The sequence below is a fragment of the Narcine bancroftii genome, chromosome 7, assembly GCF_036971445.1.
Source record: "Narcine bancroftii isolate sNarBan1 chromosome 7, sNarBan1.hap1, whole genome shotgun sequence".
Taxonomy (NCBI): Eukaryota; Metazoa; Chordata; class Chondrichthyes; order Torpediniformes; family Narcinidae; genus Narcine; species Narcine bancroftii.
The window spans coordinates 203,646,324-203,670,864 of record NC_091475.1 but is presented as its reverse complement, the minus strand read 5'-3'; the positions used below and the strand labels follow the sequence as shown (position 1 = coordinate 203,670,864).

Here is a 24,541-nt window from a genome sequence, read left to right as displayed (position 1 = left end):
TCTAGGCCCCAAATCTTCAGCACTTCGAAAATGTAACTTCTTCTGCACTTGAGGTTTAATCTTTTTACCATTAGTGGCCATAATAATTCCTTAATATTTTAAACTAAAATTTTAAAAAATTAAACTTGAAAACAATGAGTTAAAAAACAGGTACTTAAAAGTCTGGCCAGAGACGTCAAGATTATACGTCCAGACTCTACGCCATCTTGCCACGCCCCCCGTGATTCTGTTTTCATGTTAAAAAATCATTAAAACCAACTTTTGTTTAAGTAATCATTTGTCTTGGTGAATATATTTTGCTGCTGGGTTTTGGGGTCCTCTGGACTCATAACACTAGAAAACAATGACCTGGTTAGTCCAATGCCAAATATCTTTGGGCCCTGTGAGCACTCGGCAGGGCCTGTGAATGCAAAGATGTGTCCATTGTGGAGTACACAGAAGACATGATCTGGGATACCTATGTCTCAGGGTTCAGGTCCAATAGAGACTCCTGAGCAAGAGGAGCTCAGTGTGCAGAGAGCAGTTGATCTGGCAGGTTCACTGGAGTTGGCTCGGCAAAACATGGAGGTCTATATGTCTGACAATTCAGCCACCTTGTGGTTAACCCAGGCACTGCCATCTTTGGATGTGCTGCCACCCCCTCACTCCGCTAACAACTCAACCACAGCATCAGTGCTCCATGACCACCTCTGCCATATTTGTCCGGCTCCAGTGGTGACCCGACCACAGATGAGGTGCTAAGGGAGCACCGAAAGGGCTGCTTCTGCAGCATGGGCAAGCATCAGAGGAAACGCTGCCCAGCGAAGGATTCAACTTGTTTCAGCTGTGGGAAGAAGGGCCACTACGCCAAAGTGTGTAAGTCCAAACCCCTTCCTGGCAGCTCTGCATATGGATCATGGGGTGGGGGGGGGTGCCATCCAAGAATCCATTATCACCCAAAGCCAGCAACACCATGTCAATCCATGAGGGCCACCATCTTGAGGACCCAGCAAAGCCACATGTGGGCCAAGGAGGCCGCCATCTTGGGCGCTATCTTCGGGACTCAGCAGCACCTCGTGCGACACCTGGGGGCTACCATTTTGGGCACTGCCGCCGACTCGGCAATGGCCTCCATCATGCTCGACCAGGACAGCCCACATCAATTTGTCAGGTCAATGATAGATATTCAGGTAAATGGCCACGTGACGAGTTGCTTATTCAATAGTGGAAGCACAGAGAGCTTCATCCACTTGGACACAGAGCAGCATTTTTCTCTCACTGTGCTGCCAGTGAACCAGGTCTCCTTCCCATCCAGGTCATATGCAGTTACTGTGTAGTAACTCTAATGGTGGACCGGATTTTCAGCGACACCTTAGAAGTATGAAGATGGAGTTCGATGGGCCCCATCCACCCTTCACTGTATGTAACCAACACCTTTTTAAACCAGCAATATCACCACTCACCACACACGACCTACGGGATCTCTACACTCAAAATTGCCCCCCACACCCCTGTCACTATTCACCAACTTCACTCCCGACTGTAAACCTGTCGCCACCAAAAATAGGAGGTACAGTGCTGGGGACAGAGCATCCACGCTGAGACATTTTTTGTGATTGCAACAACATGGAAGCCCCAGGACTGATCTTCAGAGATGTTGACCCCTCCATGAGCTTGTAGGGACAGTGGAGGGAGCGATGTTGAAAATGAGACCAATATGTTGGCAGCTATTGTGATCATCAATTGTTAGATGAATTATCTGGGGAAAAGCCGGGTGGATGGAGATGAGCCTATCATCAGATTAGCCATGATCTCATTGTATGATGGAACAGGCTTGATGGGCCGGATGGCCTACTCCTGCTCCTATTTCTTATATTCTTTTGAGTTAGTTATTTCAGTAGTTAGTATTTTCCATGATATGGTAAGGCCATCATTTATTGCTCTTAGGAATGTGGTTGTGGAACAGTCTTCTTGAACTGCTACAATCCTTCTGGTGAAGATTGAATTGAGTTGTTACTTGTCTTGTGTATTGAGATGCAGGGGAAACTTTGTCTTGTGTGCTATTCAGGTCTGGCAACCTGTATGTGAGTGCAACAGGAATAATAAAATAATGCTGAGTACAGTGGAGCAGTAAATAGTTGTTTCAGTGGAAATTCCTCATTGAGGGAGGGTTTGTGAGATCAGGTTCAGTACAGACATGTGGGCCAAAGGATCTGCCCTATTTTATGTTCTAACAAGAATCAACTTTTCTAATAAAGGAGAAGTTCAAGAACTTTTTAATAGTGGGAAACAAACTGTCATGAAGCAAAGATCGGTGGAGTTAAGGACAGAGGAAAGGACTTTGGAAGGAGACTACAGCACAGAAATATGCCATTCATCCCTTCTAGCCTGTGCTGGACTAATTTTCCTTCTAGTCCCACTGACCTGCTCCCAAGCCACACCGTTTTCAAACCCGATCTGTCCCTGTACTTGTCCAAATGTTTCTTAAATGTCAAAGTTGAACCCATTTCAGCTGGCAGCTCGTTCCACAGTACCACCCCTCTCTGAGTGAAGAAGTTCTCCCTTATGTTCCCTTTAACCTTTTCCCCTACCCTCCTCCTTAACCCACATCCTCTAGTTTTTGGCTCAGCTAATCTCAGTGGAAAAAGCCTGCTTGCATTTTCTCTACCTACATCCACCATAATTTTGTATACCTCGATCAAATCTCCCCTCATTCTTCTACGCTCCAGGGAATAAAGTCCTAACCTGTTTAACCTTTTGACAGAGGTATACAAAATTATGAGTGTTATAATTAGAGCAAATGCAAGCAGGATTTTTTCCACTGAGGTTGGAGTGAGACAAGAACTAGAAGAGATGGGTTGAGGTTGAAAAGTGAAATGCTTAAGGAGAACATTGGGGGGAAACTTCACTCAGAGGAAGGTTTAGATATTTAAGATATTTAAGAGGATCTTAAATAGGTGCGTGGATGCAAGGGTTATAGAGCACTATGGTCCAGGTGCAGGTCGATGGGACGAGACGGAATAATACTTTGCCACAGACTAGATGGACCAAAGGGCTGATGTTTTCGATGGTTCCACCTAGCCCCTGATTGGCTGAGTCCTGATCTTGGGAACTGTAGGTCTTGACACGGGAGCCAGGGGAAACATTCCTACCTCAACTTTCTGGAGACGCATTCGGAATTTTGCTTGAATCAATTACATCACACTTTATTCTTCTGAACTCAGGAGCGTCAGTACCAGTCCATTCAGAGCTTGCTTTCTGATCCTGCACTAATCTGAAAGAGAATGAAACCTTGTTCCTATAAATAAATAGACAATTGATTACCATATAACCATATAACCATTTACGGAGCGGAAACAGGCCACGTCGGCCCTTCGAGTCCGCACCGGATCACTAGGTCAACTCCACTAGCTCAAACCTCCGACTCTCCGCCCATAACCCTCCAACCTCCTCACCTCCATGTACACATCCAACCTCCTCTTAAATGACAGAAGGGACCCTGCCACAACTATCTCATTCGGAAGATTTTAAATAAATCGTTAGCTGACTAATTCTATCTCACGACCAACAATGCTGGAAATGATCATCAGTGGGAGAGGAGAGAGAGAAAAACCAAGTTAAACTTTCTTTTTATCTTGCATACTTAATTGTCTTGTAATTCCTGCCAGTTATTTCCCTGTTTAATCTACAGTGGAAAGTTGCTTTCTAAATATCATACAGTTAATGATGTATTGGAATAAGCAACATATGAAATAATCTGTTGACTAAAGATTGTTCACAGATGGAGGAGTCACGTGATGGAGTAGTGGCCGGACGGTGAACTCCAGCCCTCTCCAGAAAAGTCGGGAAAAACAAGAGAAAATACAAAGGCACAGAAATACAAGTTAAAGAAAAGTGAGTATAAAGGTGGAAAGAAGATGGAGACAAAAGGAGAAAAATCAAAATCAACGGAAAGAAGAGAGGAAGAGAAGACAACGGAGGAAAAAGGTGAAGGCCTTACCTGTCCGAAGAGGCCCGCTGTGGAGAGAAGACCCCACTACCTCAGGTCGGTAGAAAAAGAACTACAACAATGGCTCACAGAGCCGAGTAAAAGTGCGCAACCGCGCATGCGCGACTCCTCGCGCATGCGCGATGCGCATACAAAAAAACACACCGACGGGAGGGGGGACCAGCTGGGGAGTCGATCTCCACAGCCGGCAACGACAGCTGCAGAACACCTGCAGCAAGAAGAGACCACAGAAGACAAGAGAAACAAGATAGAAGAGGAGGAAAGGGCAGCAAAGAAACAACAGATGGTCAACCCAGAGGAAGAAGAAGAGGAAGAGTATGGTGAAATAGAAGAAGAAAAGAGAGGCAAGGTAAAGGAGGTACTTGCTCTTGTTAGAGGATACATGGAGTCATTTAAAGAATGGCAAACACAGGAATTCAATGATTTAAGAAGAAGAATAAACAACACAGAAAAGAAAATAAATAAAATGGATATGACCTTAACAGAAATGGGGAAAAAAATGGACAAGATGGAAGAACGGGCAATAGCAGCAGAAATGGAGGTAGAAGACTTAAAAAAGAAATTGGAGGAATCTAATAAAAAAACTAAAGAGACACAAGAATTACTAGCCCAAAAAATAGATATAATGGAAAATTATAACAGAAGAAATAACATAAAGATAGTGGGCCTTAAGGAAGATGTAGAAGGCAAGAATATGAGGGAGTTTATAAAAGAATGGATCCCTAAGGCCCTAGGATGTCCAGAACTACAGCAAGAAATGGAAATAGAAAGGGCACATAGAGCATTGGCCCCTAAACCACAACCACAACAAAAACCAAGATCTATTGTAGTAAAATTCCTAAGATATACTACAAGAGAAAAGGTACTGGAGAAGACAATGGAAAAAGTAAGAGAGGGCAACAAACCACTGGAGTATAAAGGGCAAAAAATCTTCATTTATCCAGATATAAGCTTTGAACTCCTAAAGAAGAGAAAAGAGTTCAATGCAGCAAAAGCGATTTTATGGAAGAAAGGATATAAATTTACACTGAAGCATCCTGCGGTATTGAAAATATTTATTCCAGGACAACAAAACAGACTATTCTCGGATCCAGAAGAAGCACGAAAATTTGCAGAACAATTACAAAAATAGACTGAGGGAGGAAGACGGGTAATGAGAGTTAAAATGATCACGATTGATATGTATGTGGGTAAAGACAAAAATAGACTGAGGGATGAAGACGGGTAAGGAGGGTAAAAATGACCACGATTGATATGTATGCGGGTAAAGAGGTATAAGAGTGAATAGAGACAATGGGCATATGTGAAAGTATCTGTAATTAGAGGAAAACATAGAAAGTATAGACAAGAATTAATAAGGGAAGGTAATGGAATAGAGAGAATAAGGAGGGAACTAAAAGAGTGACCTTTGTGACATATAAAAAACGAAATCTTTTCTGGGGGGGGCTGGGTGGGGGGAAAAGAGCGGTCACTGCAAAATCAGTTGACGCTTGCGAGTGGATTCGCAAATCCAAATGGAGAGGGGAGATGTGGTTGTCCGACAAGGGATAAAGGGCAACTCAGGAGGGGAAGGGGAGATTGGGGATAAAGAAGATAGAAATAGGAGAATAAGGAAAATGTTGGATGTTGTAGGAATGTTGTCTGGTAAAGAGTTGAAAATAAGAAAACAGAAATGGAAAAGGAGGAAAGGTAATGATGGAAAAACGGAAAGAGAAGATAAACAAAATATAAAATGGCTACGCTGAACTATATGACTCTAAATATTAATGGAATACATAACCAAATTAAAAGGAAGAAACTACTAAATTTACTGAAAAAGGAAAAAATAGATATAGCATTTGTCCAAGAAACACATTTAACTGAATTGGAGCACAAGAAATTAAAGAGAGATTGGGTAGGACATGTAACAGCAGCATCGTATAATTCAAAAGCAAGAGGAGTGGCTATATTAATTAGCAAAAATGTGCCATTTAAAATAGAAGAGGAAATAATAGATCCAGCAGGGAGATATGTTATGATAAAATGTCAGATATATTCAGAGCTTTGGAATCTACTTAATATATACTCACCTAACGAAGAAGATCAAAAGTTTATGCAAGATATCTTTTTGAAGGTAGCTAATACGCAAGGGAACATACTAATAGGAGGGGATTTCAATCTGAATTTGGATCCAAATATGGATAAAACGGGGAAAAAAATTAACAGGAAGAACAAAGTAACCAAATTTATAATTAAATCAATGCAAGAAATGAAACTTGTGGACATATGGAGGAAACAAAACCCAAAAGAAAAGGAATACTCATACTACTCGACTAGACATAAAACATACTCAAGGATAGACCTATTCCTGTTATCAGCCCACATACAAGGGAGAGTTAGGAAAACGGAATATAAAGCTAGACTATTATCGGACCACTCACCCCTGTTATTGGCAATAGAGCTAGAAGACATCCCTCCAAGAATGTATAGATGGAGATTAAACCCCATGCTACTTAAAAGACAGGATTTTAGAGAATTTATTGAAAAACAATTAAAAATGTACTTTGAAGTAAATACGGAATCAGTGGAAGATAAGTTTATACTATGGGACGCAATGAAAGCATTCATTAGAGGGCAAATAATAAGTTATGCAACCAAGATGAAGAAGGACTATAACCAGGAAACAGAGCAGTTGGAAAGGGAAATAATAAACATAGAAAAAAAATTAGCAATAAAGGAAGATACAACCAAAAGAAGAGAATTGGCTGATAAAAAAATAAAATATGAAACATTACAAACATATAAGGTGGAGAAGAATATAATGAAGACAAAACAGAAATATTATGAACTAGGGGAAAAAACACACAAAATCCTAGCATGGCAGCTTAAGACAGAGCAAACTAAGAAAATGGTATTGGCAACAAGGAAAAAAGACAAACAAATTACATATAATCCAAAAGAAATTAAGGAAAACTTCAGAGAATTCTATGAACAATTATACCGAACCGAAAACGAAGGGAAAGAAGGGAAAATAGATGAATTTTTGACTAAAATTGAACTACCAAAACTACAAATAGAGGAACAAAATAAATTAACAGAACCATTTGGAACAGTAGAAATACAAGAGATAATAAAAAATTTACCAAATAATAAGACACCAGGAGAGGATGGACTCCCAATAGAATTCTACAAAACATTTAAAGACCTAATAATACCGCCCCTCCTGGATGTAATCAACCAAATTGATGAGACACAAAACTTACCAGATTCATGTAAAACAGCAATAATTACAGTGATACTAAAACAAGGGAAAGATCCACTCTCACCAGCGTCATATAGACCAATATCTTTGCTAAACACAGATTATAAGATAATAGCTAAACTATTAGCGAACAGATTAGCAGAACAGGTACCGAAAATGGTAAATTTAGACCAAACTGGATTTATCAAAAAAAGACGCACAACAGACAATATTTGTAAATTTATTAACTTAATTCATGCAGTAGAAGGAAATAAAGCACCGGCAGTAGCAGTTGCTTTAGACGCAGAGAAGGCCTTCGACAGAGTAGAATGGAATTACTTGTTCAAAGTATTGCAAAAATTCAGTTTACCGGAGAAGTATATTAATTGGATTAAAGCATTATATAAGGGACCGTTAGCGAAAGTGACAGTAAATGGACATGTATCAAAGCAATTTAACTTAAGCAGGTCAACGCGGCAGGGATGCCCACTATCACCATTATTGTTTGCGCTAGCTATAGAACCACTAGCAGAATCGATAAGAAGAGATAATAATATAAAAGGAATAAAAATAAAAGACAGGGAATATAAAATCAGTCTGTTTGCGGATGATGTGATAGTGTACTTAACAGAACCAGAACTATCAATAAAAGAACTATATAGGAAATTGAAGGAATATGGAGAAGTGTCGGGATACAAGATAAACGTAAATAAAAGTGAAGCAATGCCTATGAATAACGCGGATTTCTCAAAATTTAAGGAGGAATCCCCATTCAGATGGCAAACGCAGGCAGTAAGATACCTAGGTGTGCAAATAAACAAAAATCTAGGCCAATTATATAAACTCAATTACAATCCACTAATGAAAAAATTACAGGACGATTTAGAGCATTGGAAAGAGCTACCACTAACACTGATAGGAAGGATAAACTGTATTAAAATGAACATTTTTCCAAGGATACTATACTTATTTCAGGCATTGCCAATACAACTGACAGAAAAATTCTTCAAAGAGTTAAAGAAAATAATAAGGAGATTTTTATGGAGAGGGGGGAAACCGAGGATAGCACTAGACAAATTAACAGAATGGTATAAACAAGGAGGCTTACAATTGCCAAACTTCAAAAATTATTATAGAGCCGCACAATTAAGGTACCTATCAGATTTTTATCAAACAAGGGAAAAACCAGACTGGACGAGACTAGAATTAGATAAAATAGGGGAAAAGATACCTGAACACATATTATATAAATGGGACGAAAAATTGGTACAACATAGAACTTCTCCAGTATTACACCATCTCCTCAATATATGGAAGAAGATTCATGTAGAAAGAAATAAAATAAATTACCAAATACCAAAACTAATATTGACGCAAAATAAGCTACTCCCTTTTACAATAGACAACCTTGCCTTTAGAAAATGGGAAAAAAAAGGGATTAAAAGAATAGAAAATTGTTTTTCAGGAAGTAGATTCTTATCCTTTGAACAAATGAGAGATAAGTACAATATAACGGGAGATACAGCGCTGGCATATTACCAACTGAGATCCTACTTGAAAGATAAATTAGGAAGCAACTTGAGTTTACCAGAGGGAAGTAACCTTGAATATGTGATTACAGATACAATGTTAATCAAAAGATTTATAAAAAATATGTATATTAAACTGCAAGAAAAGGAAAATGAGGAAACAAATGGTAAAACTAAACAAAAATGGGAACAAGATTTAAATATAAAGATAAAAAAGGAAACATGGGAGAAGTTATGCTCTGGAACGATGAGAAATACAATAAATACGAGGCTGCGTATGATACAATATAATTGGTTACACAGACTATACATTACACCGCAAAAGTTAAATAAATGGGACCCAACAGTATCTGATAGATGTTTTCGATGTAAAAAAGAAAGGGGAACAACAATTCATGCAATCTGGACATGTGAGAGAGTAGAAAAATTTTGGGATGATCTCAATCAGATATTAAATAAAATAACAGAAAACAATATACCAAAGAATCCAGAGATCTTTCTCCTAAGTAACATAAAAAATAAAGAATTTGGAATTGACTTGGAGGATGCACAAAAAAGATTTGTTAAGATAGCCCTAGCTGTAGCAAAAAAATGTATTATGTCAACCTGGAAATTGGAAGATAATTTGAAAATACAACAATGGTATATAGAAATGAATAAATGTATTCCATTAGAAAAAATAACATATAGTTTAAGAAATAATATTGAAATATTCGAACAAGTATGGGAGCCTTACATTAAATACAATAGCGAAAACCTACCGGGAACAAACATTACCTAAGTTGATGGAAGGAGAAGAGAAGAAAAGAATGGACTCAGTAGAATTTCTGATGTATTTTTGTTGAATGACAACATTGTCTAACTGAATTAATGCAACCTAGATTGTATAACTAAAATGGATGAGAGGGGGGGGGGATGGGGGGGTGGCTTGGGAGGAGGGAGGGGGGAGGGAGAAAAAGTCACTGTAAATGTGTGGAAAAGAAAAAGTGTATATCATGGCTATTGTGATTTATGGTGTGAAAAATAAAAAATTTAAAAAAAAAAAAAAAAAAAAAAAAAAAAAGATTGTTCACAGATTAATGACGTATCAACAATGAGAAAAGATTTATGTATTCCTTGTTTAATATTTCCTGTTTGCAATAAAAATATACAATGCAAAAGTAAATTTCCTAATATTTCCTCTCCTACTCAGGGTTTCCATTTTACTGCATCTCTAGACCTCTTTTCTTCTTTCTCTTTGGCTTGGCTTCGCGGACAAAGATTTGTGGAGGGGTAAAGTCCATGTCAGCTGCAGGCTCGTCTAGATATTCCATATTTATTCCTCAATTGTTCAAATTACATCAGCTGGCCTTGTTCAAAACAGTCTTCAATATTTTTAATGTCCTTACTAAACCAGATAGTTAAAAATCGATTATCCTTTGAAAAAGATACAAGCTGACTTTGAGTTAAAGGCATCTTGAGCAATATACTTCCCTTTGTTCCAATTTCATCATTTATGTTATTCCAAATATTAATCAAATGTTTTTCAACAATAGTAGACACTTGAGGAGTGCAGAAGAACAAAAGGATTTAGGAATTCTGGTCACAGGAAGATAAGGTGGTGAAGAAAGCTTTTGGGATGTTGGCCTTCATAAATCAGAGTATTGAATACAGGAGTTGAGATGACATGTTAGAAACATAGAAACATAGAAAATAGATGCAGGAGTAGGCCATTTGGCCCTTCAAGCCAACACCACCATTCATTTTGATCATGGCTGTTCGTCTACTCAGTACCCAGTAGCTCCCTTCTCCCCATACCCCCGATATTCTTAGCCACAAGGGCCAAATCTAACACCCTCTTAAATAGAGATAAAGAACTATTTCCTGTGGAAAAGAATTCCACAGATTCACCAGTCTCTGAGAAAAAAAATCCTCATCTCAATCCTAAAAGACTTAAACTGTAACCACTGGTTCTGGTTTTCCCCAACATCGGGAACAACCTTCCTGCATCTAGCCTGTCCAATCCCTTAAGAATTTTAAACGTTTCTATAGGATCTCCCCTCAATCTTCTAAATTCCAGCGAGTATAACCCAAATCAATCCAACCTTTCTTCATATGCAAGTCCTACCATCCCAGGTATCAATCTAGTGAACCTTTTTTGTGCTTCCTAAGGCAAGGATGTCTTTCCTCAAGTAATGGTGAGGCCAAATTTGAATTATATGTGCAGTTTTGGTTGCCAAATTATAGGAAGAATATAAACAGTATAGAGAGAGTTCAGAGGAGATTTACAAGAATGTTGTCTGGGTTTCAGGGTTTGAGTTACAGGGAAAGGTTAAACAGGCTAGGACTTTACTCCCTGGAGCGTAGAAGATTGAGAGCTGATTTGATAGAAGTATTTAAAATTAGGAGGGGGACAGATAGAGTCAATGTGGACAGGCTTTTTAAATTGAGAGTGGGGGAGATTTAAACAAAAGGACGTGGATTGAGATTGAAGGGGGAAAAGTATAGGGGAAACATGAGGGGGTAATTCTTCACACAGAGGGTGGCGAGAGTGAGGAATGAGCTTCCGGTCAAAGTGGTAGGTGAGGTCGATTTTAATATTTAAGGAAAGGTTGGATAGGTATATGGACGAGAGGGGCATGGAAGGTTATGGGATGGGTGATACACTATCAATAACTCAAAAGTCTTGAGTTAGAGAATGACAGGCTTTTATTTACAATAAACTTGGAGTGTATCCCATGCTGTGCACCAGGCTCTAGGGGAGGAGTTACGGTGTTGAAGCCGTTATACGGGGTCAAGTGAGCTGAGCCAATGGTATAGTCACAGCAAGGGGCGGAACAAGATAAATGAGTAAACAACAGTTCATCTCAGTGGGTGCGGGTCATTAGAACTAAGTCGGAGAAGGCATTCGGCATGGACTTGAAGGCCTGAATGGGCCTGTTTCTGTGTTGTAATTGTTATGTGGTTACAGTGGTATTTCTTTAACACCATCCATCAATTTCAAGTCCCATTTAAATATAAATTCTTCTACTGATCTCTCTCCTATTTTATCCAATTCTATTCTCACCACGGCAGTTTGTCATCTCCTCCATAAAGAGAAGTAAGAAATCTCATTTGAGCTGCTTGGTAATAATTCTTAAAATTAGGAAGTTGTAAGCATCCCAAATCATACTTCCATGTTAAACTTTCTATAGAAATTCTTGACATTTTATTCCTTTCCAAAGAAATTTCCTTACCATTTAATTCTTGAAACTAACCTTTTGCGGTAATTATATGAGTAAGGTTTGAAAAAAAATACTGAATAGACAAAAATGGGAATTAGATTTGAATACCTTAATTGATGAACAGAGATGGTCAGATCTTTGTCAAGATTATATGACAAATACTATTAATGTAAAAGATAGATTAGTTCAATATAGTCTTTTTTACATCAATTATATTTGATGTCACAAAAATTGAATAGAATGAAGCCAGATCCGTCTGACCAATGTTTCAGGTATGGTGAAGAGATAGGTACTTTCCTGCATTCAACTTGGTCATGCTTCAAGTTAAGAACTTTTTGGGTGGCCTTAGGGTGGTGATTCTCAACCTTTTTCTTTTCATTCACATCCCACTTTAAGTATTCCCTATGCCATCTGTGCTCTGTGATTAGGAAGGGATTGCTGAAGGTTGGATGTGAGTGGGAAGGGAAGGTTGAGAATCACTGCTCTAGACCCAATTGTTACTGAAATATTTTGCTTGAGAAAACTTGTTATTGGCCCATTTCCTTTGGAGTTCTGAAACCGTGCACCTAATGAGTCCATTAAAACAGTAGTTTTCAACCATTTTCTTTCGGCCAACATACCACCTTAAGCAACCCCTTCCTAATCACAGAGCACTTATGACATAGGGATTACTGAAAGTGGTATGTGAGTGGAAAGAAAAAGGATGAGAACCCCTGCCTTAGGGAATTTTTTTAGAACAACTTGCAGGCATTGTAACCCAGATATATTCTTATTGGGGAATATAGAAGGAACAAGACCCTTTGTCAATATCTCAAACAAAATTTGTTAAAATAGCATTAGCAGTAGCAAGGAAATGTATTGCAATGACTTGGAAATCGGATTCACATTTATGTATGGGAAGGTGGAATGCACAAATTCAAAGCTGTATTCCTTTACCAAAAATTCCATAAAATCTGAGAAACAATACTCTATATTTCTTTTGCAAATTTGGAGTCTGTACATGCAAATTTTAGGTATAAATACATAGAAATGATCTTCCAGCCTCTTAAGACCTGTGTCAACCTTCTTCCTTAAACTGATCATAATAAACCTCATTTAATTCCAGTGTGTTGGGGTGGGGGGTGGGGGTCCCCTGGAGAAATACTCCAGGCAATCCATGATGTGATTCATTGTTTCGTTCCTGTTTTATTTTGCCAAATTCATCTTTTGTATATATAATTTTCTGCAGGGGAGGGAACGGTTATAACCATCATGTAATGAATGAAATTCTTTTCAATTTAAACATTTATTGTATCATGGTCTATTAGATATATATATATGGAGAAATTTCTTAAATAAAAATATTCCAAAAACAATGTGAAAATGTAAATTTTGAAGTTTCTTAATCAGCAATTACAGATTATTCCCACAGTTTGTATCATCTCAAAATTGCTGAAAAAGAAAGAGTGAGAGAGAGAGAGAGAGAGAGAGAGAGAGAGAGAGAGAGAGAGAGAAATAGAACTCTGGCATACAGACCACTGACAAAATGAATAAAGCCGGTTCACAGTGAGATCAGGACATGGCTGGCAGCGGGCTGTTGGGGGGGGGGTTGGTGGGGTGGGTGATGCAGGGGCACAGCGGGACTACAAGACGGTTGGGTGCTTTGAGCATCTGGTGATGGAATGCATCAAAGTGCATCTCCCAAAGACAGGACCTATTTCAATTTGCCTACAGGAGGAACTGTTCCACTCATGATTATATAAGTTTGTCCCTCCACTGCGTCCTGACCCACCTAGAGAAAGATGCCTCATAGCCAACCTGCTGTTCATCGACTTCAGTCTGGCATTTAATAGGATTTGTATATCAACGTTAGCATGCAGCTCTTCTCTGTACAGTTTGGAGATGATGCAAACTGTGGGAACACAGCACAGATACAGGCTCTTTGGCTGAGCTTGTCCATGACGACCATCATAAGAACATAATCCTCCACAATTTCCATCAATACCAGAGCACAAGGCTGTGTTTTTAGCCCCTTGATCTACTCATTGGCTGTGTAGCTCAGTACAACAACAATACCATCTACAAATTTGCGGATGGTAGCGCAGTCTGGGCTGAATAAAAAGGGGAGGCATACAGGAGAGAGATTGAAAACTTGGCTGAATGGTGCACCAATAGTGACCTCCCACTCATTTTCACCAAAGCTAAGGAGCTGATTGTTGATTCAGGAAGGGAAAGCCAGAGGTGTATGATCCAGTGATCATTGGGGGATCAGAGGTGGAGAGGGTGAGCTAACTTAAGTTCCTGGGAGTCACTATCTCAGAGGGTCTTTCCTGGACCCAGCACACAAATGGCATCGTAAAGAAAGCACGGCAGCATCTCTATTTCCTCAGAAGTTCGCGGAAGTTTGGTGTGACATCGGAAACCCGGGAAAATTTCTGCAGATGTGTGGTGACTTGCTGCATAATGCCCTGCTATGAGGACACCAATACCGGTGAATGTGAAGCCCTGGGAAAGATAGTGGACACGGCTCAGGACATCACAAGCAAAACCCTCCCTCCACCCCCTCCCGTTGAGGACATCTACAGGCAACGCTGCCATCAGACAGCAGCAGCGATCACCTAGCACACCTTCTCTCCTCACTGCTTCCATCAGAAAAGAGGTAGAGGTGCCGCAAGACTCGCACCACCCTTCCACCGTCAGACTCCTCAACAATAAACTCAATCAGGGACTCACGTAAGGAGATTTACTTTTGCACTTTATTGATTTTTTTTCTCTCTGTGTTGCAGTCTGTTTACATTTCTTTATTTGTTTACATGTGTCTTCTTGAGTACAATTCTTTGCATTACAAATAGGTGGTGGATCTGCATCACCTGTACGTAAAAGAGAATCTTAGGGTTGTATGTAATGTCATGTATATTCTCTGCAGAGCAATTTCGGTTCCAATCTGTGATTTGTCCCAGTCGCTTCGCCTGGCAATTGACTAATTCCAACAACAAATGGATGGTTTTTAATGAGAGCTCAAAGAACAACTAATTTGACAATCAGTCCACATTGAAGTCTGGTTGGTTTGGTGAAGATGGGATGTTACTTTAATTATTATTTTTTAAAATTATTTAAAAAAATTTAATTTAATTATTTCCTTTTAAAAATATTTTTATTGATTTCAATCAACAACTTATACCAAAAAGGTGCAATTCAATAAGACGATATGATTTTTGATTTTAATTTTTAAATTAATTTTACTTTTTCAAAATTTAGACATACAGCATGGTAACAGGCCATATCAGCTCATGAGTCTGTGCTGCCAAATTTAGACCCCATTAACTTACACCCCCTGTACGTTTTGAAGAATGGGAGGAAACCGCATCCCCCACACAGACACAGGAAGAATGTACACACTCCTTCCAGACAGCGTGGGATCTGAACCCCGGTCTTGAACACTGGCGCTGTAAAGGCATTGCGCTAACCGCTACACCAAACGAGCCGCCCCAAACAATGACCACAAGATAGTTAACATCTTTCCAAATGAGCAGATTTGTATCTTATTTGGAAGATAGCAATTCTATGCATGCTCGATGTTGTCAATACTGCAATGTGGTATCAACTTACATTGTGTGCTCACGTCACGGAAGTGTAATGTGATCCCATTTTCTTTTATGACCACAAAATTATAAGAAATAGCAGCAGAAGTAGGCCATTGGTCCATCGAGTGCACTCCACCATTCCATAATGAGCTGATCCATTATCCCATTCAGCCCCCACCCCCCTGTCTTCTCCCCGTAACCTTTGCTAACATGACTATTAAACCCACCCAATGACCTGTCTATGGTAGCGAAAGAAATTCCTCTGCACCTTTTGCTTTAAGTGGGTGCTGTTCAACCTTGAAGTTGTGTTCTCTTGTCCTAAACCATGGGAAACAACTTTGCCACATCTACTCTAACCAGGCCTTTCAACATGGAAAATGTTTCTATGAGATCCCACCTCCTTCTTCTAAACCCCAAGGAGTACAGTCCTAGAGCTGTCATTCCATGAATCATTCTTGTGTATTTTTTCAGAACACTCTCCAATGCCCGAACTCCAAGTGAGGCCTCACCAGTGCCTTATAAAGCCTCAACATCACATCTCTGCTCATATATCCTATTCCTCTAGATACAAATGCCAACACGGCAGTCGCCTTCCTCACCACCGACTCAACCTGGAGGTCAACCTTTGGGACTCCCAAATCCCTTTGCAATTTTGAATGATCTCCCATCCAAATAGTTTGCCCGTTTATTCCTTCTACAAAAATGCATGACCGCCCACTTTCCAACAATGTACCCTTTTGATTCTTTTTCAGATATGAATGCCAACACTGCATTCGCCTTCTTCCCTACTGACTCAACCTGGAGGTTAACCTTTAGGCTTAACCAAAAGCAACCTTTGTGCTCAGCTGACAGCTACTGCAAAGAGGCTCTGAATCAAATAATGTAGTTGGCCAGCACCGGAGCCTCCATTATTTGGAATTCCATTCATTGAAAATGACAGCCGAGTGGCAGTGAAGTGAGCCGGCAGTCAGAACTATGGATGAGATGGGAGGAAGAATCAGGGGAACAATGAGAAAACACCTCAGCGTGACTTGATTAATGAGGCTCTTCATGGTTTCTGATTGGCCTCTCGTTAGCTGCTGGATCTGATTGAGCCACAACAGTGTCTGGGCTGAGGAGCGCAGCAGGCACAAGCTGCAGTGAGGGGTGCTGCTTTCGAAAGGACATCACCCTTTGCCCTCCATCGCTGAGGGCATATTTTGCAAAGTTGAATTTCTCCATGTAAACGGAGGCTTCTTCTCATGAGTTCACCCACTGCTGGCATGGATTCATCTGCCTGCTTCTCATAACCTGTGCATTTGATTGTTTTAGACCATCACTGTACTGAATGCAATAAAATACTCTTATTAAAGCACTCCACCTTTCGCCTTGCAACATGATTTTAATTAGTGCTTCTGGAAGTAAGTTGGAACTGCTAACAATGTCCATTTATTAGACATATGGCATGGTAACAGGCCTTTCTGGCCCATGAGCCCTGTGCTGTCCAAACATCCGAATTAACCTGCAGCCCTGGTACATTTTGAAAGGTGGGAAACCGGAGCATCTGGAGGAAGCCCATGCAGACACAGGGAAATGTATATTCTCCTTACAAACAGTGCCAGATTCCAACCTGGGTTGCCGGAAGTTTAATAGCATTACGCTAACAAATGCTAATCGTGCCACCTCTGTTGACTGACTATTTCTGTCTGACTCGTTGTGTCCTTTTTTTTTGCTCAAGATTCCATCTACAGCATTTGCGGGTCTCTATCGCATTCACAGTATGTTTCCTCTGCATCAGTTAAAACTAAAAGTCAAGACATACCCAGCAGGGTGTGGATTTGTACTGTAACTGTGATGTTCCTCTGCACCATACAGAAAAGGCAACAGCAAGTACCAGAGGACATCAGCTGGCGGTGAGTAGAGGAGTGTTTAGGGAGATGCCAGAGTGCAGTAAAGAAGCAAGCTGGAGAAACTCAGAAGGGCACGCAACATCCAAAGGAAGTAAAGGGTGACCGACGTCTCCTTTTCTCCAGCTCACAACCCCCTTCCCTCTCTTATCAAAAGGGCAACCCCCTCCCCATCACCTCTCAGCATTTTTCTCCTCCACTCTCCCAGCTGCAGTGACCTTTGATTATCGTACCCTAATGTGCCCCCTCCTCTCCTCCTCTCCTCCACACTCATCACCTTTTCATTTAGGTGCTCGCCTCTTTCCTTGCTCACACCTTGACAAAGCGCTCAGGCTCGAAATGTTGCCTCCCCTGTTCCTCCAATGGACGCAGCATGGCCTGCTGAGTTACTCCAGTGCACTGGTGCATTGGCTTTTTCGATTCCTGACACCTGTCTACAAGTCAATTTCTCTCTAATCCAGAAATACCTATCTTGCATAATTATCCATAGCAAATCGCTGCACATCCACCCACTATTACTGTTCTGTTTAATTGAATTATAGCCTTACTACTTCTTATCATTAAACTAATGATGTATACACTGTATTCATTCATTAATAAATGCCATGAAATTTTATTAGGATCAATTTATTGGCTTTGTTAAGGGCAGTATAGTAACTCCGATCCAATAAATAGTTGCTTGAAGACTAAGTGAGGCACTTGTTAGTGACATGTTTTCAATTAGTTTCAACACAAGTCCAGATGTATTTAAAATCCTTTATTTCAGTGGTTCTCAACCTTTTTCTTTCCACTCATGCCACTTTAAGTATGCCATCAGTGCTCTATGACTAGGAAGGGGTTGATTAAGGTGGGTTGTGAGTGGGGAGGGAAGGTTGAGAATCACCACTCTAGACCCAATTGTTACTGAAATATTTTGCTTGAGAAAAATTGTCATTGGCCCATTTCCTTTGGAGTTAGGAAACCCTGCACATAACGAGTCCATGAGGGACGATTAAAACAGTGGTTTTCAAACTTTTTTCACCCACATACCACCTTAAGCAATCCCTTGATAATCACACAGCACCTATGGCATAGGGATTACTTAAAGTGGTATGTGAGTGGAAAGAAAAAGGTTGAGAACCACTGACTTATTTTACAAACTTGAAATGGTCTCTTTAACGATGAAATGAAATATCCATAAATAATATCTGTACAAGCTTCAAGAAACATCTGAATTAAACTCTGTGAAAGCAGTCAAGTAAAGTTATGGCAATCTCACTCACCCTTCTTCTATGTCGTTGCCATGTTTAATGTATACTATATAAACACCTGATTCGCGTCATATACTGCTGTGCACGTACTGCTGCACTGTGCAAGCACCTGGAACCACACATGCACACAACCACAGAGATGGCTGTGGAAAGCCAAATGAACTAGGGACACCTCTGACGTCCGCAGGGACCAATGGCACACCGACCTAACAAGGTAAGTAAACAAATTACACCATTTTTTGGCTCCTATCATACCAGCTCCTAATTATTATAATTAAATGTAATATCTTATATAATAATACATTATATAATAATACATATAACATATAAATTTTAAACTTTATACAGATCTTTTTTTCTCAAAAGCCAGAGCTTACTGGCATATTGCCTTGAAAAAGAGTGATCTTTACCACCACTCTGGATCAATAGAGTCTGTAATCTGTTAGGTATATAAACAACAAAATAAAGTCCGTTTGAACTTATAGAAGTTCCTCTGTCTCCAGAATCTTTAAGTTAAAACATTGATCAGAAAACCTCAAATCTTTCTCAGCCAAAATAGATACACTTAAGTTTAACATGAGTAACTTCTTCAGCATGTTGTTTGGCTTTCTTCGCCATTCCTCTTCTCACAGGAAGAATTTGAACTCTTAACATCTAATTTTGAAAATGTATTTGATCCTTTCGATTTTAATAAGTGAGTCTCTTTAACCTTCCCTGCAAGAGATTTGTTCACCCTTTTCTTTCTTTTCCTCAGTTGGTTATAAATAAGATAAGATTCAAACAACATTATTTCTTCATCTTGTTTATCATATTGTTGAAAGGCAATTTCACTTTCTTTCTGCATTGTTGTCTACTGATCCTTCAAGTTAAATTCCTGTTTGTTTTCTGCAGTCAACTGTCTTGTTATTACCAGTAACTTTCTTTCAAAAGATAAATCTCTTTCTCCAACCTTTCACATCTTGATAATGCCGAATTTCTTTCCTCAATAACTGTTTTAATCTCTTCAGCAGTTATACTTTTCTTTCGCTTTCTGATCTTGCGAATTTTATTCACAATTAATTTTTTATTCTTATCAACTTCTTGCTGGATCTTTCCCTCAGTCTTTTTTTGAAACGAAATAATCCTTAGCTTTATTCTCATCCACTTGAAATCCAGTTTTGTTTACAAGAACAATGTTAAAATCATTCTGTTCACTGTTTTCATGATTATCTAATACTTCCAACCCCTTTTTCAACATTTTGTTCTCTGAACGCAATTGCACCAAATTGTCAGTCACGTGCTCCTTTACTCCATCAGTGCAATTCTCTGCATTCGCCAGTTTTGCGGCTTGTTGCGAGATTTCTTCATTAACTTTGCCTGGCGTAATCTTTGGGCTACAAAAGCTACTTTCAAATTTGCCCTCAGTCTTTTATTTAAGTCCTGTCTCTGATTCAATTACACAGGAATAATCGCCAACAGTATTTCCAACATCTTCTAATACTTCATTTTCATCCATTCCTGATGAAAATAATTCCTTCGATATTGTTTTCGATGCCATTGATTGATTTTCACATTGATCTGTTTTCTTTTCTTCAGAATTTACAGTCTTTTACTGTTTCCACAACTCATCAAATTTCACAACCGAAATCCTGTTGACACTTGTCTTTAACTGTTCCTGAGCAGTAGAATTATTTCCCACTAAAGGTCCATTAACTGTCCATCCAAGCTTACTCTTAACAGCATAAGGTCCATCTCCCCTACTTCATATTATAGCTAGTGGTTCCATCTGAACCAATCAGCATCTCTACCTCAGAATCAACTTCGGGTAGTAGATAAACCTTCCACACATAAGGCAGCTGATGGATATTGTTTTGATGTGGAATATGCCCTTCATCCACAGGCATAATCTACTGTGTGTATAAAATTGGAAGATCACAAAATTCCTTGTCATGCAACCCAGCCACCTCTAAGCCTGAAACAATAATGGTTTCTTCACCCATTGTTTTCAACGTGATTTTTAACTTTCTTCCTTGATGATAATGTTTGTTCATCAGTCCCACTGTGTGAAAAGATGTAGCGCTGCCTGAATCAATAAATCCATAAGTGCACATTTATTACATTCCCATTCTTGCTCTTAACTTGCAGTTATCCAAACCAGTCCCTGTAAGATCTCTTGTCTGAATTGAGGCTATACCACCCTTTGCTGACGTTTCCTTACTCTCTGTTTGCTCTTTTCCAATTCCTTGTTCCTTTGATAGATATTCAGTGTTCTAGGATGCTTAAAATTGCATATAACCATATAACCATATAACCACTTACAGCACAGAACAGGCCAGTTCGGCCCTACTAGTCCATGCCGTAACAAATCCCCACCCTCCTAGTTCCACTGACCAGCACCCGGTCCATACCCCTCTAGTCCCCTCCTCTCCATGTAACTATCCAGTCTTTCCTTAAATGTAACCAATGATCCCGCCTCGACCACGTCTGCCGGAAGCTCATTCCACATCCCTACCACCCTTTGCGTAAAGAAATTTCCCCTCATGTTCCCCTTATAATTTTCCCTCTTCAATCTTAAATCATGTCCTCAAGTTTGAATCTCCCCCACTCTTAATTGAAAAAGCCTATCCACATTTACTCTGTCTGTCCCTTTTAAAATCTTAAACACCTCTATCAAGTCCCCCCTCAATCTTCTACGCTCCGGAGAAAAAAGCCCCAGTCTGCACAACCTTTCCCTGTAACTCAAACCTTGAAATCCTGTCAACATTCTCCTGAACCTTCTCTGCACCCTCTCTATTTTGTTTATATCTTTCCTATAATTTGGTGACCAAAACTGTACACAGTACTCCAAATTTGGCCTCACCAATGCCTTGTACAATTTCATCATAACCTCCCTACTCTTGAATTCAATACTCCGATTTATGAAGGCCAACATTCCAAATGCCTTCTTCACCACACCATCTACCTGAGTATCAGCCTTGAGGGTACTATTTACCACAACTCCTAAATCTCTTTGTTGGTCTGCACATCTCAATAGCCTACCATTTAATGCATATGACCTATTTAGATTTGCCTTTCCAAAATGTAACACCTCACACTTATTTGTATTAAATTCCATCAGCCATTTCTCAGCCCACACCTCCAGCCTTCCTAAATCACCTTTTAATCTACGGTAATCTTCCTCACTGTCCACAACACCACCAATCTCTGTATCATCCGCAAACTTGCTTATCCAATTCTCCACCCCTACTTCCAGATCGTTAATATAGATAACAAACAATAGTGGACCCAGGACCGAACCCTGAGGAACTCCACTAGTCACCGGCCTCCAATTGGACAAACAATTTTCTACCACTATTCTCTGACACCTCCCATCCAACCATTGCTGAATCCATTTCACTACCTCCTTATTTATACCTAATGCCTCCACCTTTTTTCCTAACCTCCTGTGGGGAACTTTGTCAAAAACTTTACTAAAGTCTAAATAGACAACATCCACAGCTTTCCCTTCATCAAACTTTTTTGTAACCCCCTTGAAAAACTCAATCAGGTTTGTCAAGCGTGATCTACCCCTGTCAAAACCATGCTGATTACTCCCTGGCAATCCCTGTACCTCCAAATAATTGTAAATACCATCCCTCAGAACACTTTCCATCAACTTAGCCACCACAGACGTCAGACTCACGGGCCTATAATTCCCAGGTTTAAATTTGGACCCTTTCTTAAACAGTGGAACCACATGCGCCACCCTCCAATCCTTTGGCACCACCCCCGTGACCAGTGACATCCTAAATATCTCCGTTAATGGCTCCACTATCTCTCCACAAGCCTCCCTGAGTGTCCTTGGGAATATTTTGTCCGGTCCTGGAGATTTATCCACCTTTATCTTTTTCAACACAGCCATCACTATCTCCTCGGTTATTTTTATATGCTTCATGACCTCCCCACTATTTTTCTTTACTTCAACTGGTTCAATATTTTTTTCCCTAGTGAATACTGAGGCAAAGAAATCATTTAAAATTTCCCCCATTTCCTCAGACTTCTCACTCAGCCTACCCTCACTATCTACAAGGGGTCCAATTTTATCCCTCACTAATCTTTTACTTTTAATGTACCTATAGAAACCCTTTGGATTTATTTTTACTCTGTCTGCCAAAGCCTCTTTGTGCCTTTTCTTGGCCTTTCTAATTTCTTTCTTAAGATTCCTTCTACACTCCTTGTAGTCCTCCTTCAAACTCTCAGCTCCCTGCTCTTTATACCTCTTGTACACCTCCCTCTTTCTCCTAACCAAATTTCCAATATTCCTCGAAAACCAACCCTCCCTATGACTTCCAGCCTTTCCTTTGATCCTCCCTGGGATCTCTGTACCCGCAAAATTTCTTTTTTGAATATCCTCCATTTTTCATTTACATCCTTACCTGAAAATATCCTGTCCCACTCAATACTCCCCAAATCCCTTCTTATTCCTTCGAAATTTGCTCTTCTCCAATCCAGAACCTCAACTTTAGGCCCCTCCTTGCTCTTCCCTAAAACTACCCGAAAACTAACAGAGTTATGATCACTAGACCCAATTTGTTCTCCAACATTAATGTCCGATACCTGACGTAGCTCATTCCCTAACAGGAGATCTAGTATTACACCGTCCCGAGTCAGTTCTTCTACTAATTGATTTAGAAAACAATCTTGAACACATTTAACGAATTCTAGCCCATCCAGCTCTCTAACTGTATGGGTATCCCAATCAATGTCAGGGATGTTAAAATCTCCCATGATCACTACCTTATGATTCTCATACATATACGATATCTTCCTACAAATTTGTTCCTCTAATTTTCTTGGCCCATTTGGTGGTCTGTAATACACCCCTATTAGCACCCTCATGCCTCCTTCACCCCTCAATTCCACCCAAACAGCCTCACTGGACGATCCCTCCAGACCATCCGGCCACTTCACGGCAGTAATGCCCTCCTTAACAAGCTGAGCAACTCCTCCCCCTTTTTTTTACCCCCTGCTCTATCACATCTAAAACAAATGCCAGTCCTGCCCCTCCTGTAGCTAGGTCTCACTAATTGCCACAATATCATGACCCCAAGTATCTGTCCATGCTCTAAGCTCATCTACCTTGTTCACTATGCTTCTTGCATTAAAATAAATGCAATTCAGAGAATGACCTTCACATACATTCTCTTTTCTACCTTCTACCCTAATCTTCATCCTACCTTTGTTATCGTTTTTATTCTTATCTAGGTGGCCATGCTCCCTTGTCACTGTACTCACACTCTGTTCCCCACCCCCCTGCCAAACTAGTTTAAACCTTCCCCCACAGCTCTAGCAAATCTGCTTGCCAGCACATTGGTCCCCCTCCAGTTCAAGTGGAGTCCGTCCCTTTTGTACAGGTCCGACCTTCCCCAGAAGAGATCCCAATGATCCAGAAATCTTATCCCTTGTCCCCTGCACCATCTCTTTAGCCACACATTCATCCTCCACATCCTCCTATTTCTACCCTCACTAGCTCGTGGCACGGGCAGCAATCCAGAGATTACTACCTTGGAGGTCCTGTTTTTTAACTTCCTACCTAATTCCACATAATCCTGTTTCAGGACCTCATCCCACTTCTAACTAAGTCATTGGTCCCCACATGGACCACGACTTCTGGCCATTCTCCTTCCCCTTGCAGAATGCTATGAACTCGATCAGAGATATCCCTGACCCTGGCACCAGGGAGGCAACAGACCAACCTGGATCCCCGATCTCGTCCCACAAACCTTCTATCTGTCCCTCTGACTAATGAGTCCCCAACTACAAGTATCCTGTTCTTATCTCTCCTTTCCTTCTGAGCCTCAGGGCAGCCCCTGTGCCAGAGACCTGACCCCCACGACTCGTCCCTGGTAGGCTGTTCTTCCCAGCAGTATCCAATGCCGAATAC

The 24,541-nt window shown here is 40.2% G+C and overlaps 1 long non-coding RNA gene across 2 annotated transcripts in view; it reads right to left on the bottom strand.

The window, feature by feature from the left end:
- Positions 1 to 18,778, bottom strand: part of LOC138739629 (uncharacterized) — a 233,086-nt gene extending 214,308 nt beyond the window's left edge. For both annotated transcript variants that reach the window (XR_011342351.1, XR_011342352.1), the window contains exons 1-2: positions 18,652 to 18,778; positions 3,132 to 3,253 (exon numbers count right to left, since the gene is read on the bottom strand). This is a non-coding gene — a long non-coding RNA (uncharacterized lncRNA). The remainder of the gene's footprint in view (positions 1 to 3,131; positions 3,254 to 18,651) is intronic.
- Positions 18,779 to 24,541: the final 5,763 nt, after the last annotated feature.